This window comes from Uranotaenia lowii, chromosome 3 (genome assembly GCF_029784155.1).
Source record: "Uranotaenia lowii strain MFRU-FL chromosome 3, ASM2978415v1, whole genome shotgun sequence".
NCBI classification, from domain to species: Eukaryota; Metazoa; Arthropoda; class Insecta; order Diptera; family Culicidae; genus Uranotaenia; species Uranotaenia lowii.
The window spans coordinates 102,081,410-102,097,903 of NC_073693.1; the positions used below are offsets into that span (position 1 = coordinate 102,081,410).

The following is a 16,494-nucleotide window of genomic DNA, read 5'->3' on the forward strand; positions in this document are numbered from 1 at the left end:
AAATCTGAATCTGAAATCTGAATCTGAAATCTGAATCTGAAATCTGAATCTGAAATCTGAATCTGAAATCTGAATCTGAAATCTGAATCTGAAATCTGAATCTGAAATCTGAATCTGAAATCTGAATCTGAAATCTGAATCTGAAATCTGAATCTGAAATCTGAATCTGAAATCTGAATCTGAAATCTGAATCTGAAATCTGAATCTGAAATCTGAATCTGAAATCTGAATCTGAAATCTGAATCTGAAATCTGAATCTGAAATCTGAATCTGAAATCTGAATCTGAAATCTGAATCTGAAATCTGAATCTGAAATCTGAATCTGAAATCTGAATCTGAAATCTGAATCTGAAATCTGAATCTGAAATCTGAATCTGAAATCTGAATCTGAAATCTGAATCTGAAATCTGAATCTGAAATCTGAATCTGAAATCTGAATCTGAAATCTGAATCTGAAATCTGAATCTGAAATCTGAATCTGAAATCTGAATCTGAAATCTGAATCTGAAATCTGAATCTGAAATCTGAATCTGAAATCTGAATCTGAAATCTGAATCTGAAATCTGAATCTGAAATCTGAATCTGAAATCTGAATCTGAAATCTGAATCTGAAATCTTAATCTGAAATCTGAATCTGAAATCTGTAACCTGAAATCTGAATCTGAATCTGAAATCTGAATCTGAAATCTGAATCTGAAATCTGAATCTGAAATCTGAATCTGAAATCTGAATCTGAAATCTGAATCTGAAATCTGAATCTGAAATCTGAATCTGAAATCTGAATCTGAAATCTGAATCTGAAATCTGAATCTGAAATCTGAATCTGAAATCTGAATATGAAATCTGAATCTGAAATCTGAATCTGAAATCTGAATCTGAAATCTGAATCTGAAATCTGAATCTGAAATCTGAATCTGAAATCTGAATCTGAAATCTGAATCTGAAATCTGAATCTGAAATCTGAATCTGAAATCTGAATCTGAAATCTGAATCTGAAATCTGAATCTGAAATCTGAATCTGAAATCTGAATCTGAAATCTGAATCTGAAGTCTGAATCTGAAATCTGAATCTGAAATCAGAATCTGAAATCTGAATCTGAATCCTTCATCAGAAATGTTATATTTGAATTAAAATCCTGTATCAAATTGAATCTAAATTGTATGTTTCGAAACTTGACCTTGATAAGACTTGAAAAGGTAGAAATAAGAAGGGAGAAGAAAAAACAGGAAAAAACTACAAAATTACCAAAAATCTGTAACAAGATAGTAGAAATTAGAAACAAGAATCAGCTATTGTAATTTAGCTTGCAAAATAAGAAATTAAGTATCAGAACTTCGATTTCAAAAATTCAAACTAAATATCAAAGAACGGCATCTAAAAAATTTTGATCATCCCTTATTTTTTATGGAGGATCTATTTTAAACGCTTACTTCTTAGGTACCTCTCTAAAGGTGTCTCTTGAAGCGACAACTTCAATAACTTTCTTCTTACCTTTTATTGCTGAATTAAACTTTCTCGTTCAACAAACGTTTCGTCGTTCTCACTCTCTGGAAAGCAGAGGCAGCAGCACAAGCTTCGCTATTTTTAGCCTTGTTAAAAATATCAATCTTCAATTCCACACCCCTTTTATGCTCCACCACAACACTACGACAAATTTTCACGCTTTTCCCCTTTCACAAATTGCTCACCGTTTTTCTTCTACCGTGTTTAAACTTTTTTTTCTCGCTTGCTTTGCTCTGCTAGGATTTTTTTCTTTTTTTTTTCGTTGGTCTTCGACTCGTTTCACTAAACCTCCTTTTATTTTCTTTTCCTTTCACTAGGTTATGATTTCACGCTTTAAGTAGCACACTTTAAAAATAACGTTTTTCGACTGCTCCCTTAAAATTATGTTTTCATCGGTTTTTTTTTTGTTTTTATCCCAGCCAATTTTCCGATTCGACCATGCAACGAGGTAAACGCCTGTACGCGTATGAGTTATCCGCTCGCGTATGAGTGGATGAGTGTGTGTGTGTGTGTGCGTGCGTGCCTGAGAGTTGATGTGTTTAGATTGCGAAAATCGGAAACATTTTTCTTTTCCTTGCTTGGAAATTTTCGCCACCGTCGTCACTTTTCCGGTTTATTTTCCCTGGATTTCGGCCTAAAGAGCTCTCTGCTGATGTTTTTCGTGTACTTCTTTTTTTCTCTCGTCTTATGTTTTTGCTTCTCTCACTTCTCGCCTGTTTCAAGTTTCACCATAGTACGTTTAACGTGAGAATTTAGGACACACACGACGTCTTCTTCGGATCCTTTCTTGCGGGAAAATTCACATGGCCACACAGACACTGTCACTTGTGCTGAACAGAAGAAGTAGAAAATATTTTGGGATACTAATCGGAAAAGAAAATTTAATGTGGAACAATTAACGCTTGAGTTGTATTTTTTCGACTTTTTTCGTAGAATGTCATAGACAAGGAATTTTCCTAATCCATTTAACAAAAAATCGCGAATAATTTACAATTGTTTTTTAACGAGTGTGTAACACTTCAAACATTCCCAGTCGGAAAAATTGCGTATAGAACTGGAGTTTGTTTCAGTTGTTGTTATGTGAACACAGTAGGCTTTATAGTAAATGAGTAGCCGAAAGTGGGTGGTTTTTATTTTGGGTAGTTCACATTCTGTCACATCATCATCATAATCATCATCGCTCGTCGTCGTCCTTCTTGTTTCTAATCGCTGAAGTTGGGTCCTGCTCCAGTTAGGAGGGCGCACGAAAACAAACGTGACGTTAATTTAAAAGGTGAGCGAAAACAAAATATGTAATGGGAGAGAATGAGTGCCGCCCCGTGGTGAGCTGGTGCTGGTGAGACGAACTCGCGGCGAAAGAATCTCGGAACAGTGCCTATTTTGGCAAAGGGAGTGAGACAAAAAATCGAATTTGCACACTTCCTTTGCTGCAGAGCCCACGTTGTCCTGACCTGCTGGCTGCTGCTGCTGTGTGTTTCTGACGATTCACAACCCGCTGGGCTCACAGGGATTCAGCAAAACCAGGATTTTCCGTTTCGTTCACTCTCACCCGTGTAGGGCGGAAACCTGTCTTGCTCTGATTTTCCTCAGTCTGCTGTCCCTGGTCCACACACAATCTTTTATCGATATTTTCGGGGCTGCGTCAAGGGCCAGCAAATATTCTGGTTGGCGAATATTTGCAGATTTTGCACCAATTCATGACAATTTGTAACCGTATGGTTGTCTCTGGCGGGTCAGATTCCCGGTTTGCACTATGAGGACACTGCTGGCTTTACCAGATCATCTTTGACAGGTAAATAGGTAGCCGAAAAAACTGGTCCAGCGGAACACGATCCAGCTAGCATTCGCAAAAAGAGGCCCACTAAGCCGAATTGTCCACCTGCGACATGAGACTACACTAACCCGATTGCACTAGTCACTGATCCTAGAGATTAGGCACCATTCTAAGCTAATTGTGCACCATTTAGGCACGAAAACTTGACAAAAACCACTTCTGCATGGAGCAGAGCAAAGTCACCAGTCTGCGGAACCGCCCTAAACAGTTGCACACAGCAGATCCTTTGCCAGTAGCAGTAGTAATGTGTAGTGGTAAAAACAGCAGTGGAAGTACCGAGAGGCGAAGGCGAGTCAGCTCCAAAAAGCAGAACGAATCCTGCGAATCTCCTGGCAGATGAGAAGCGAGTTGAGCAGCCAGGCAGGATTTTTCTTGAACCGGTTCACTGGCAACGGAATTCGCTTCCTTTCGCAAATCACTTAGTAGGCTGCTCCCGCCCGTGTCCAACTTTCACTCACTGACTCTCGCTCTCGCATTCGTGCTCATCTAGAGAATTGCTCACGCGATCCGAAGGACAACGTCGACGACGGCGACAGAAACGCACGGTTTGAAGACACGCGAAATGTGTGTGTCCTTCGTCTCGTCTCGTTACTGTTCCGGGGCCACCCAACCCAACGTCGTAGCCAGCCAGGTGAACTGATCCACTGGAACGGAGAAAAATAGAACGGATTTCAGCCAGGACGAGCGAGGACAGGGTCTCACACAATCAATATCTACACGTCAGAGGATCGAACAGAGGATCCCATTCGAAACGGCCCAGCGACCCAAATAGACATACCACCCGAGACTCTCTGCGGTACTTCTTCAATTATCTTATCAAAAACAGCACTGTTCCCACTCTCGTTCCCTACGCTCCACACCTTCGAACCAGCAATATTCACTTTGGTAAGGGGAAAAAACTTCCGTCAAAGGCCTACTGGGGACCTCGGGACCGCACGCTCAACCATATTTTCACCATTTCAGGCCATCATTTCCCCATCCCATCGCCTCTGGAATCCTGACCAAAAGGAACCGATTTTAAACCGAGAACCGAGAAAAACCACGACTACACGAAATAGAGACACAACCGCACGGTGAGCCTCCCATCGACTGACTGACTATCGAATCGAACCATTCCGAGCTACGACCCAATCCGAACCTTCTTCGTATAGGACTTGCTCACCCTATTTGGTGGAAAATATCCTTACACTGACTAACTAGTCCCGCACCAGCAATGGGGTGGGATTTTTCTTCCCGAGGAACAACGCAATGGTCGGCGCTCTCTCACTTTTTCGTCGCTCGTTCGCTCGCTCACTCTGCTTGGGGTGGGTTGGTGGGTGGTTCACCACTGAGCAAACGTACTTGAGAAAATCGAACTCACATTTCGCTCACCCACTCACACTCGCTTTCCCTTGTTGGTGCGGCGATTCTCGGCTCGGAAGGAAATGTCAAAATTATAGCAAATTCTCCCGTTTTCCGGTTCGGTTTAGGGCGATGTCCGACAGGGCACGATTTTCCCGATAGAGTAAAGGGTTTGGTTTTCGGTATGGATACCTGGTAAGTTTTGTACCGGCCCCTGGTGATGAACGCTACTGTGCTCAGCATGTCTGGAAGAAAAATTATCAGGAAAGTAAACGCGAGCAAATTTTAATCATGCTGAGAACAGAAAAATATAGAAAATTACATTTGGGTTTCTGTAGATCAACTATTTCGCCTTCGTATCTTTCCGTCTACTCTAGTATGAGAATCAGAAAAGTTTCAGTAAACGGTTGAAACACAAAGCAATTTATTATGTATTTCCATTGGCTTTGTAACCTGCAATGCAACTTTTTGAGTTCTGTAGCTTGGTACAACCTGGGACTTCGTTAAACAAAAGTAGAGACTGGAAGATATCCCAACAATCACAGAACTGCACGCGTCCAAACACCTGTATTGTCGGACCAGGCTCCACCCGTTTGTCCAGCTTACAGTCAATTCCCATTCCTTCCTCCACTCCATACTTCAAGGAGGGGGAGTCTCAAACAATCACAGAAGCAACTCCTACTCACAAACCCCAACCCCGGTCAAAGATGGCCTTCCCCTCCCAACTTTCTATTAGAAGGAGGCACGGGTCCCAAAACATCACTAAAACGCATACCGTATCCAGATTAACCCACCTGCCATACCCGTTCTCAACCGGAGCTCAATATCCCCTTTTCCTTATCATCCCGTTTTGCTGAAAGGGGGGGGGGAAACCCCACCCACCACATACACCCTATCTGCACCCGAACAACCACCCTCGCCAACCCTGACTTCATTTGTCCGATCAACTCCCGAGTATCACTACTGCCACCTCTGTTCGGGGGAGGCCTTCCCTCCGTCTAGGAAGGGAGCTTAAACTTCTACCATGAATTAGTTGAAACGATTCCATGGAAAAATGATGACTCGAAACATTTCATGTTCTGCTACTGAAAACTGAGGTTAGGGCTAAACAAATGATAACATTCAATTCAATTGGATTCAAAGGCAAAATATTAAAAAAACGACTTAGTTTGGCTATTATCTGGATCACATCCATCAAGGCCCTGGCTCTCCCAATCAAGGACCAGCCCGCTTCTCCCAAGCTTGAAAACAAATATGTTCATTTCCACACTATTACACGAAAAATAACTTTCTCGCGACTGCACACTCTACGAAGCACTGCAGCACAATTCGAACTAAAAACAGCATTTCAAATCAATTTTATGGGAAAAAAACAATTTATATAAAACTTCCCCTAACGAACGAAACTGAATTTCCAAAAAATTTTGACAAGCGAAAAAAAACGCGTGCGCTTACTACGAGTCCACGCCTACTCCTCTTAATCATGAGCTTACTTTTTCATTCTCAAAAGTCACATACACATGACCAGGGTGGCCACTCAAAATCAGTTTTTGATTTCCCGCATTTTTCTCGACTTTTTCCCACATAGTCTCACGAAATTCCCGATTTGGTAAAATAGAAAACCAAACAAAGTTCCGATTATTTATTTTTTAAACCATATTAAGGAAAATCGATTAAGCTTTCTTTTAGTGGTAAATGTTCGTTTAATTATTCAATTAAAATATGTTTGATAATCGTTTTTACACTTTATTTGTTTCTCAGATATTTTGAAGAATTTTATTTTTTTCGTCCATCAAACTTGCCTCTATCTGAGCGTCGGAAAGCACCTTCAATTTTTCCGCCTCCAGTTCCTTTGCTTACTTTTCTTTCTCTCGCTTCCGTTTAGGCAATAGTTTCTTTCAGATTCTTCTCCATTTTTTTGCTTTTGAGGACTCGAAATAGCTCGAGTGAGAACTGCGAGCATACTGGATTAACGGTTTCGTTACGGTTCTTCCCGTTGATCAATGAAGCAAGTTGAAATTAGTCGAAACCGATCCTACTAGGCAGGAAGATCCGTTTCAACATGGTACACAGAAAGATTGCATTTATTACGCTCGGGATCAGGACTTTCCGACCCACAGGAAAAGTGCTCAAATGTCGCTGAATTCGAATGAAAACTCTCCCAAATCTCGTGAAGCTTCGTTTCTCCTGAAATATGGGATGAATCATCTACGAGTGCACAGGAACTCGAACGAATCAAAGTCTAAAGTCAGGGCAGTGGTCTCATGAATCCCATTAGAAACTTGCTTGGTAAAATGTTCTGTCCGGTTTCGGAGCTTTCTAATTGGCGAGATTCAAGGATTTAATTTCTAGTTGGAATATTCGATTTGCGGCACCAAAATCGGTAATTGTTTGGGGCTAGATTCTTACTACTTCTAGAACGAAAATCAGTAAGTATCAACGTCACCCGGCGTTAACTATAGGTTATACAAATAGACACATGTTCCGTCTGTGATTGCGGAAAAGTATTTTAAAAATTTTGAAAATGTAGCGATATAAGCCAAATGAAAATGTCTTACAGTTAATTTGTTTTTTTTTTTATTAGGCTTTTTACGATGAAGAACTGAGAAAATTTATTTCTGATAGAATTTTTGCAAACACAATTAATATAAGGAACGGTGTTCAAATATAAAACATCAAACCTCGTTCCTCGTTGTTATTCAATGTGTTTGCGAATAATCAAACAGAAAATAAGTTTTCACATTTTCTTTAATTTGAAAAATAAAATCAAATCAACTGAATAATAAACTTCGAACAGAAATTGTCCCGACGCTACGGGACTTTTCAAAAGCTCCCTGCAATTCACAGAAAGCTCAAGCGACTCTACAGGATAATTTGACAGTTATTTTCCTGTTATCTTTTTTCTGTCCTAAGATGGTCCTGTAATTTCAGCTGTTGAAAATACAGGACGAAATCGTCTCGATCACTGGAAAAAAGATTAAATGTGTATAAATCGGTCGAAGTCAATTGGAAGAGACTGGTGATCAAATTTCACCTATTTTCACCGGACTCCATTGATCAGAGTTTCACTGAGCCATAAATTCCCGACTTTTCGAAAGAATTCCCGGCTTTTTCCCGGTGGATTTCAAATCCCGTCTTTTTCCCTTATTTCCCGCTTTTCCCGAATGAGTGGCCAGTAGACCCCTGCAAGCTTTGTATGAATATTTCAAAATTTTCCATTTTTACACCTCCCATAACTTTTTTTGGTTGTTTTTGCTGCCAGAAACAGCAATACAAATTTGGAAGCGATCCATCCAGTCCTGAATTAGCGCAACGATTTTTAATTTTGTATGGAAATTTGTATGGGAAGTCCAAATTTTTAATTCAAAAATTGCCAGAGCTATACTGAAAACTCCAAAAAATATAACTTTTAATATAAAATATTCCTTGATTCTTGCAGTAAAATTCATGTGAACAAACCACAAACCTAACTTTTACCCCAGGAAAAATATTCGATGTTATACAAAATTTTTGTTTTCAAAATTATTTTTTTAATTTTAGCGTTTTTAACTGCTTGTTTGAAAGCTGCGAAACCGTAGGATGAGAATAAAAAATCTCAAAAAACTGTTTTGCATAGCCAGGAAATTTATTGATTTGTACAACATTTGCAAAAAACATTTCATGAAATTATTAAAAGCTCTAGCAAGTTAAGTCTGCTATTTTTAAATACGTTTCAATGGATTCAGATTTTTTATTTTTAAATGGTAATAACTTTTTTCATGAAATTCTTAGCTGCTTGTAATGATAGGAAAAAATGAAGCTCAAGAATTGTCAAAACTAAAAATCAAAGACCGACTTTATTTCAAGCTTATTTGAATTTTCTGGATGATTTAATGTGCAAAAATTTCTTCTTCCATACAAATTTCCATACAAAATTGAAACGCGTTGCGCTAACTCAGGAATCAACCAAATAATCTCAAATTTCGCTACAATTTTTCACTTCCATACCTTAACGGAACACCGCCATGAAAAAATGGACTCAGAACTAGTGTCTCTAGACCTCTCTAAAGCTTTCGATCGAATCTGTCGACAAGGTATACTACAATAGACTGAGTCGATTTGAGGTCATTTTTGAATTTCTCAAACCCTGGGGTCTTAAAAGCTTCGTTTTGGTCCAAAACTCATCCATGATTTTTTGCAGAATTTTTAAGTAACGTTTACATGAGTAAATTTGAACTTTTAGGTTTGTATGGGAGAATTGAATATTTTGTACTGAAAAATCAACATCATTTTTGTTTCTTCTGTGAAACCAAGCCTGCAAATGGTTTTTGTGCCAATTTATAAATTCCTTAAAGGAAATTTTCCGCTGAACAACTTTGTCGAATATCATAACTTCGTATCTTTTACGACAAAAAAGTGATTAGCTCTTTAACAGGTGCAATTTCTTCTGTTTCTTCTGTTATTCGCCAACATTTTTTCTTTTGGTGATTAACGGTGTTTTCGAAGTCATGCACAACCGTATTCACATATGCTGATTATATATTATTGATTTGTGGGAGTAATTTTTCCACAATTGACTGCTGACTGACAGTATGAATGTGAAATAATTTTTCAATCACAGTATACATTTTACTTTGAACCTGATTTTCTCTGATCATTCACAAAGCAATCTCTGACTGATAGTCGATAAAAATTAAAAAGTCACTTCATTTCCTATTCGTGACCGTGATCCTCCAAAAAATCTCAGTCACAAAAATGCTGAAATCAGTGAAGTCGGTTAGTTTGATGTTGTTGTTGGAAGCATGCATTGGCTGAAATAAATTTGTTTTCTGTTTATATTTCTATTTGGAATAAAATTTGTTCCAGTAAGAAAACAGAATTCGAGCTCAGATATACTAGGAGTTGTTTATATTCTGCTTTTCTGTTGGGATTATTCAAAAAGAGCATGTACTAAGACAAGGACATTTCAGAACGTTTTATACCTTTTGAAAAAGTTGAGAAGAAATTTTAAGAATTTTCAAGTGTTATTGTTCTAATCTTATTTACTCATGTTGGTGATCTACTTAATAATTTACTTAAAAACTGAGCATTTGAAATATATTCACACTTCTCAAACTGTCACGATAGTCGTGAAATGACTGACTGCCGAGTGAATGATGGAATAAAGCAAAAATATTCAAAATCATTATAAAGTTAGTCTAGGCCAACCTGATATTTTTTCGCTGTCTGTCCAATAGATGGGGAAGAAAGCATTTTTATCTCATTAAATTTGTATAGTGATAGATGAATTTGACTTTTTTGAACACTGGATGCTACAATAAGATGGGCAGAAAAAAAACGGCTTTTCTATAAATGCCGAAAAGAGCACTCTTCTTCACACTTGTTCAGGTACGATAGGTCGTCACCATTTCTTCAGAATGAAAACACTTACAGCAAATGGAGCAGAAATCTCAAGAAAAAAAACATTAGAATACTTTGTGTAATTATTAATCAAAAAGGAAATGCCAACGATCATATCAAAACTGTACAAAAAGATTGTGAAGCAAAAAATCGATTTTTAAAAATAATCGGTAGATATGGTAGTCGTGAAACACTCTTAAAAATTGGCTTTGCTACAGTAATATCCAAACTCTTTTACGGATGCGAGAGCTTTGAACCACAAGACATAATCCCTTTTTTTCCTTCGGCGAGTGAGCAAAGCTGAGTTCGACCATATGAACTAAAAATTGAACTCTCTTTGTTGGACTGAAAACACTTAGCGAGTTCAGTTCGAACCGGAGCAACCAACGAACACGACGCATAATTTTGTCGTTCCGGAACAATTACCGGAAGACTATGAAGGAACTTCATAATGGAATGCATGTTCACCGTGTCAGCGTAAAATTCTGTCCGTCATTGTCATCATATGATGAGCGGCTTGGAATGTCCGGAAACTTCCGGATGTTGTTTACTTCCGATGGGAAGTAACATCCGGAAGTTTTATTTGACCGGGGGTGTCAAAACTTTCCACCGCTCTGTAATTGCAATGCAATGTACCGGAACAGCAACATCCGGGTACAACGAATTTTAATCATCCTTTAATTCCCTGAAAATAAGCTGCCCTCGAAGAGAAAGGATAAATTCGAGTTCGGCTGGCGAACTTAGTTTTGAGTATGCCTATCAGAACTTAGTTTTGCGATTTCCCAGTCGAACTCAAAGTTGAGGGCTGCCACCGAAGTGCTGTTTTGAACCAAAACTACTCAATTTTGAGTTTAAGAAAAGGAGCGTGTGCGTAGAAAACGGCGTTCTTCCATGTGAATTCCCTGCGGCCGAAAACTGGGCTAGGAAAGCTGTTTGGATAGCCGAAAGGGTGAACTATAATGAGAATTATATTTAGAACAGGGCCAACACACTTCTTTAAGGTATCACTACCCGAATAGAAAAACATTGTGAAAAATCCATGAATTTCATTTTCACATTACCATGGATTTCATGGTTGACACTATAATAGCATGATACAAGAAACGTTGAATGCACTGTCAAGTTCATTGTTTTCGACTGTGAAATTTACGGTTTAGACCAAAATTACCACGAAAAAAGGGGGTCGTTAAGCAACTTAACCATGAAAAAATCAACTTTTTCCATACATTTTAAAAACACAAAACTATGAAATGGATGGTTATTATAGCTTCCAAATTTGCTCAAGGAAACTGTGAAATTCAATGTTTTTCAACGAATTTACATGGTTTGAAGGAAGATAAAATTTAATGTTATTTCGTGATCCTATAATAAAATTGTCGTTTTAGTTTTCTTTATTTATTTTTGAATAAAACATATTTTAATTTTCACAATAAAACCACTTAATAATAGCACAACACTGTACACTAACAAAAGCTGTATGCTACCATCTTTCCGTCGACCACCAGCATGAATGCTTTGGAGCTCGCATTTCTTATTCCCACTTCTTCAAAGCCTTGTGTGAAGGAATTATGTCGCTGAAATTGAGAAAAAAAATTAAAAATGTTTTTTTTCTTCCAAGCTTCGATACAACTTACCGTTTTGATCATATTAACACTAGATTGTTGAATATTTTTGTCGAAAACCCATCGAAAAATTTTATTTATTTTATTTACATAGTATTCCGTCTCACGACATAACTTGACGAACATAATTCCTAAAATTCACTCGGTTCATAGCAACCGTTCTCCAATTTCTCGGGCACCCCACGTTCGCCAGATCACGCTCCACTTGGTCTAACCACCTCGCTCGTTGCGCCCCCGCTCGTCTTGTTCCTACCGGATTCGTAGCGAACACCTGTTTTGCAGGACAGTCGTCCGGCATTCTCGCAACATGTCCCGCCCAGCGTATCCGGCCAGCCTTTACCACCTTCTGGATACTGGGTTCGCCGTAGAGGCGCGCGAGCTCGTGGTTCATCCTTCGCCTCCACACTCCGTTCTCCTGTACGCCGCCAAAGATGGTTCTTAACACTCGTCGCTCGAATACTCCGAGTGTACGCAGGTCCTCCTCGAGCAATATCCATGTCTCGTGCCCGTAGAGAACAACCGGTCTAATGAGCGTCATATACAGGTTACACTTCGTGCGAGGGCTAAGTCTTCTCGACCGCAGTTGCTTGTGGAGTCCATAGTAGGCACGACTTCCGCTGATAATTCGCCTCCGGATCTCACGGCTGGTGTCATTGTTTGCGGTCACCAGTGAGCCGAGATAGACAAAGTCTTCGACTATCTCCAGCTCGTCGCCGTCGATCGTGACCTTGTTATTACTGGACAAGCGGGTTCGGTCGGTCTCGGATCCGCAGGCCAGTATGTACTTCGTCTTGGACGTATTAATCATCAACCCAATACTTCCGGCTTCGCATTTCAGTTTGCGGTGGATCTCCTCCACCGCCGCAGATGATCTGCCGACTATATCAATGTCATCGGCAAAGCAGATAAGTTGACTGGATCTGTTGAAAATCGTGCCCCGCATTTCGCCCACCGCTCGTCGAATAACACCTTCTAGCGCCACGTTAAACATCATGCAGGATAGACCATCACCTTGTCGAAGCCCCCTGCGCGATTCGAATGAACTCGACAATTCACCCGAGATCCGCACACAGCACTGCGTTCCATCCATCGTCGCCTTGATCAGTCTGATCAGCTTCCCGGAAAAGCCGTTCTCGTCCATGATTTTCCATAGCTCGTTACGGTCGATCGTGTCGTATGCGGCTTTGAGGTCGATGAATAGACGATGCGTAGGGACTTGGTGTTCACGGCATTTTTGGAGGATTTGCCGCAATGTGAATATCTGGTCCGTCGTAGACCGTCCCTCCATGAAGCCGGCCTGATGACTTTCCACGAATCTGTTTGCTTGTGGCGTTAGGCGGCGGAGTAGGATTCGGGACAACACTTTGTAGGCGGCATTGAGGACAGTGATCGCTCGGTAGTTCTCACAGTCCAATTTGTCGCCCTTCTTGTAGATGGGGCATATTACCCCCTCCTTCCACTCCTCCGGTAGCTGTTCTATGTCCCAGATCCGGATTATCAACCGATGTAGGCAATCGGCCAACCTGTCCGGGCCCATTTTGATGAGTTCAGCTGCGATGCCATCCTTCCCAGCCGACTTGTTTCTATTCAGCTGGCGAATGGCTTCCTTAACTTCACTCATCTTTGGGAGTGGCTCCTCTTCGTCGTTGGCTACGCCGGCGATGTACCTTCCCCCACCGTCTTGATCTCCTGCATGTGCGCCGTTCAGGTGTTCATCGAAGTGCTGCTTCCACCTTTTGATCACCTCATGATTGTCCGTCAGGATACCCCCATCCTTATCCCGGCACATTTCGGCTTGCGGCACGAAGCCTTTGCGGGATGCGTTGAGTTTCTGATAGAACTTTCGTGTTTCTTGGGAACGATGCAGCTGCTCCAGCTCCTGGAGCTCCTCCTCCTCCAGGCGGCGCTTTTTCTCCTGGAAAAGTCGGACTCGCTGCCTCTTCCGCTGTCGGTGATTTTCCACATTTCGACGGGTGCCTCTTTGCACTACTGCCGCCCGCGCGGCATTTTCTTCGTCCATCACCCTCCTACACTCCTCGTCGAACCAGTCGTTCCGTCGAGATCGCTCCACATAACCGATGACGTTCTCCGCCGCACTGTTGATGGCTGTTTTGATGGTATCCCAACAGTCCTCGAGAGGGGCTTCGTCAAGCTCGCCCTCTGCCGGCAGCGCTGCTTCGACCGATTGCGCGTAGTCTGCCGCGACCTCAGGTTGCTTCAGTCGCGCGATGTTTAACAGAGGCGGGCGCCGGTTTCGCTTGTTGTTCACTACGGAGAGTTTTGGGCGCATCTTCACCATCACCAGATAATGGTCCGACTCGATGTTGGCGCCCCGACAGGATCTGACGTCGATGATGTCCGAAAAGTGCCGGCTGTCGATCAAAACGTGGTCGATCTGTGATTGCGTTTGGTACGGTGATCTCCAGGTGTACTTGTGTGGGAGGCGGTGCTGAAAAAAGGTACTACGTACGGCCATTCGTTTGGAGGCGGCGAAATCAATAAGTCTGAGGCCGTTTTCGTTGGTCAGCTGGTGCGCGCTGAACCTTCCAATTGTCGGTTTAAATTCCTCCTCCTGGCCGACCTGAGCATTGAAATCCCCGATGACGATCTTGATATCATGTTTTTGGCAACGGTCGTATTCACGCTCCAGCTGCGCGTAGAATTCGTCTTTGTCGTCACCGGTACTTCCGAGGTGAGAGCTGTGCACGTTGATGATGCTGATGTTGAAGAACCGGCCCTTGATTCTCAACCGGCACATTCGTGAGTTGATCGGCCACCACCCGATCACGCGCTTTTGCATCTTTCCCATCACTATAAAAGCTGTTTCAAGCTCGTGTGTGTTGCCGCAGCTCTGGTAGATGGCACGACCATCTGGATACGTTCGTACCGTGGAGCCCTTCCAGCTTACCTCCTGCAGCGCTACGATGTCGAATTTGCGGCTCTTCAATTCGTTGGAGAGCACGTGAGTACTGCCCACAAAATTTAGAGATCGTTGTTCTTTGCTTATGTTTTTTTATAGTCATGGGCTCGCAAGGCCCGCAGCTAACCCCAATATCTCGCAGGAGGACCTTCGTGATGGTGCCGTTTTGGGTCCCGAGCACCACCAGGACGTTGTTGCACTCCGCACGCCACCCCTGACATGAGTAACAGACACCTACGAAGCTTCCTAACTCAGTCTGCATGCGATCCACCGGCATTGGGTACCCGATCTCCGCTAAGGTTGCTCGCACCCCAGCTATCACCACGGGGAGGTAGAAAAACGGAGTTGCATACAAGAGGTGATATGACCACTACCCGAAGGTTAGGTGTATGGGGTCTCGAGTTGCACATTGTCTACCGTTCACTACCCATAATATCAAGAATATAAAAGGTAAAATAACTTCTATCTTGAAAAAAAAATTTTTTTGTGGTATTATAATCTTTCGGATATTCTAATTTTTTTTTTCGAAATTTACATAAAATACTTGAAAATTTGACAAAAGAAGAAATTGATATCACGAATCAGCATCGAGCAGAGCTCAAAGAATTCATATTCGTTGACCGCAGTAGGGCATGAATGAGAGAAAAAAAAATTCACCCCCACGTGTTTCGAAAGTCGGCGAAATACAACCAAATTAGCATAGAAGAACTTCATAATGATATTCACATTTTTTGATTTCGTCATTCACTCCACACTCATTCCACCCACAAAGTCGTGACATTGAACAAATCGATGACATGATCGGATGTAGTTTCCACTCTACCAGACAGTTGAAGAACTTTTCTACCGGATTCCTAGCATAAGAGTCTGGACATTTGCGAAATCAAAACGTGACTACCATTTCCCTGTATCTTTAGGTGTTGTATGAATTATAAAATGCCTCTTAAAACGATTATTTACTTGACGGTACTTGATAGTTTCTTAATAGACTATGACCTGAATGAAAAATAATGGGAACTCCGCCATGCATTGTTTGTAGGGTGTAGTCATGCATGGCTCAGTGAAAATGATTGATTTTAGGAACACTAATTCACAACATTTATTAAGACACTCAATACTCACATTTTACACTTCACAAGTCTTTATTTTTCCATAATTTTGTGAAATTTTAGGGTAAAATGGGGCTAGCTGATCCATAAACAAAAAATCACATCTTAAAGCTTGATTCAAGTAGGGGGAAGGTAGGTTAAATGCGCATATTAAGGAAAAGGCAGGTTTTCTCGAACACAGCAGTTTTATTTCCAAAAAAAATTATAGCATCCAAAAGTTTGATATGTTTTCTGCAAATTTGATGATTTTTGTTATTGTACGTAGCAACAGTGAAGAGAAATTGAATTTTCAATCAAAAAAGTCAAATCACAGTATCATTGATTCCTAGCAGGCTAAATGCGCATATGATATTACTATATGCCTATATACAAATTGCAAAACGACCGTAAACATAACGAATTATATATGGAATCGAAATGCCCTGCCGTATGAAATCGCTTTGTAATGTTGAATCAACGATATTTTAGTTTTCAAATATTGTTTTGGTAGTCTATCGTTGGGTATAGGAGGAATACAGCTGGTGCTGGTTTTCCGTATTTATCATACATGTTTTCCATAAATTTAGATAAAAGACATAATTTGAAGAGCTGAGAGTGTAACTTATTTTTAACATTTACGTTAACTATTATATTTGAATTTTACACCCCAAAACCAATTGGACAATGACATACGTAAATCCCAGTCCACACTAGATATTTTTGGTCGTTGCAACAAATTGAATGTAAATTTTTTCGAGAGGCTTTAAGACAGCCTCAAGTTTCCTGAACGACAAAACTGTAAGAGT

General features: G+C 40.8%; 1 protein-coding gene across 12 annotated transcripts in view; it reads right to left on the minus strand.

Moving 5' to 3' along the window:
* Positions 1-4,416, minus strand: part of LOC129757026 (glucose transporter type 1) — an 875,183-nt gene extending 870,767 nt beyond the window's left edge. For 10 of the 12 annotated variants that reach the window (XR_008739590.1, XR_008739591.1, XM_055754123.1 and 7 more), the window contains exon 1: positions 1,493-4,416. The gene's annotated coding sequence lies outside the window, so the exon portion shown is untranslated. The remainder of the gene's footprint in view (positions 1-1,492) is intronic. The other 2 variants (XM_055754112.1, XM_055754111.1) reach the window with 2 other exon arrangements.
* Between the last annotated feature and the right edge of the window lie 12,078 nt (positions 4,417-16,494).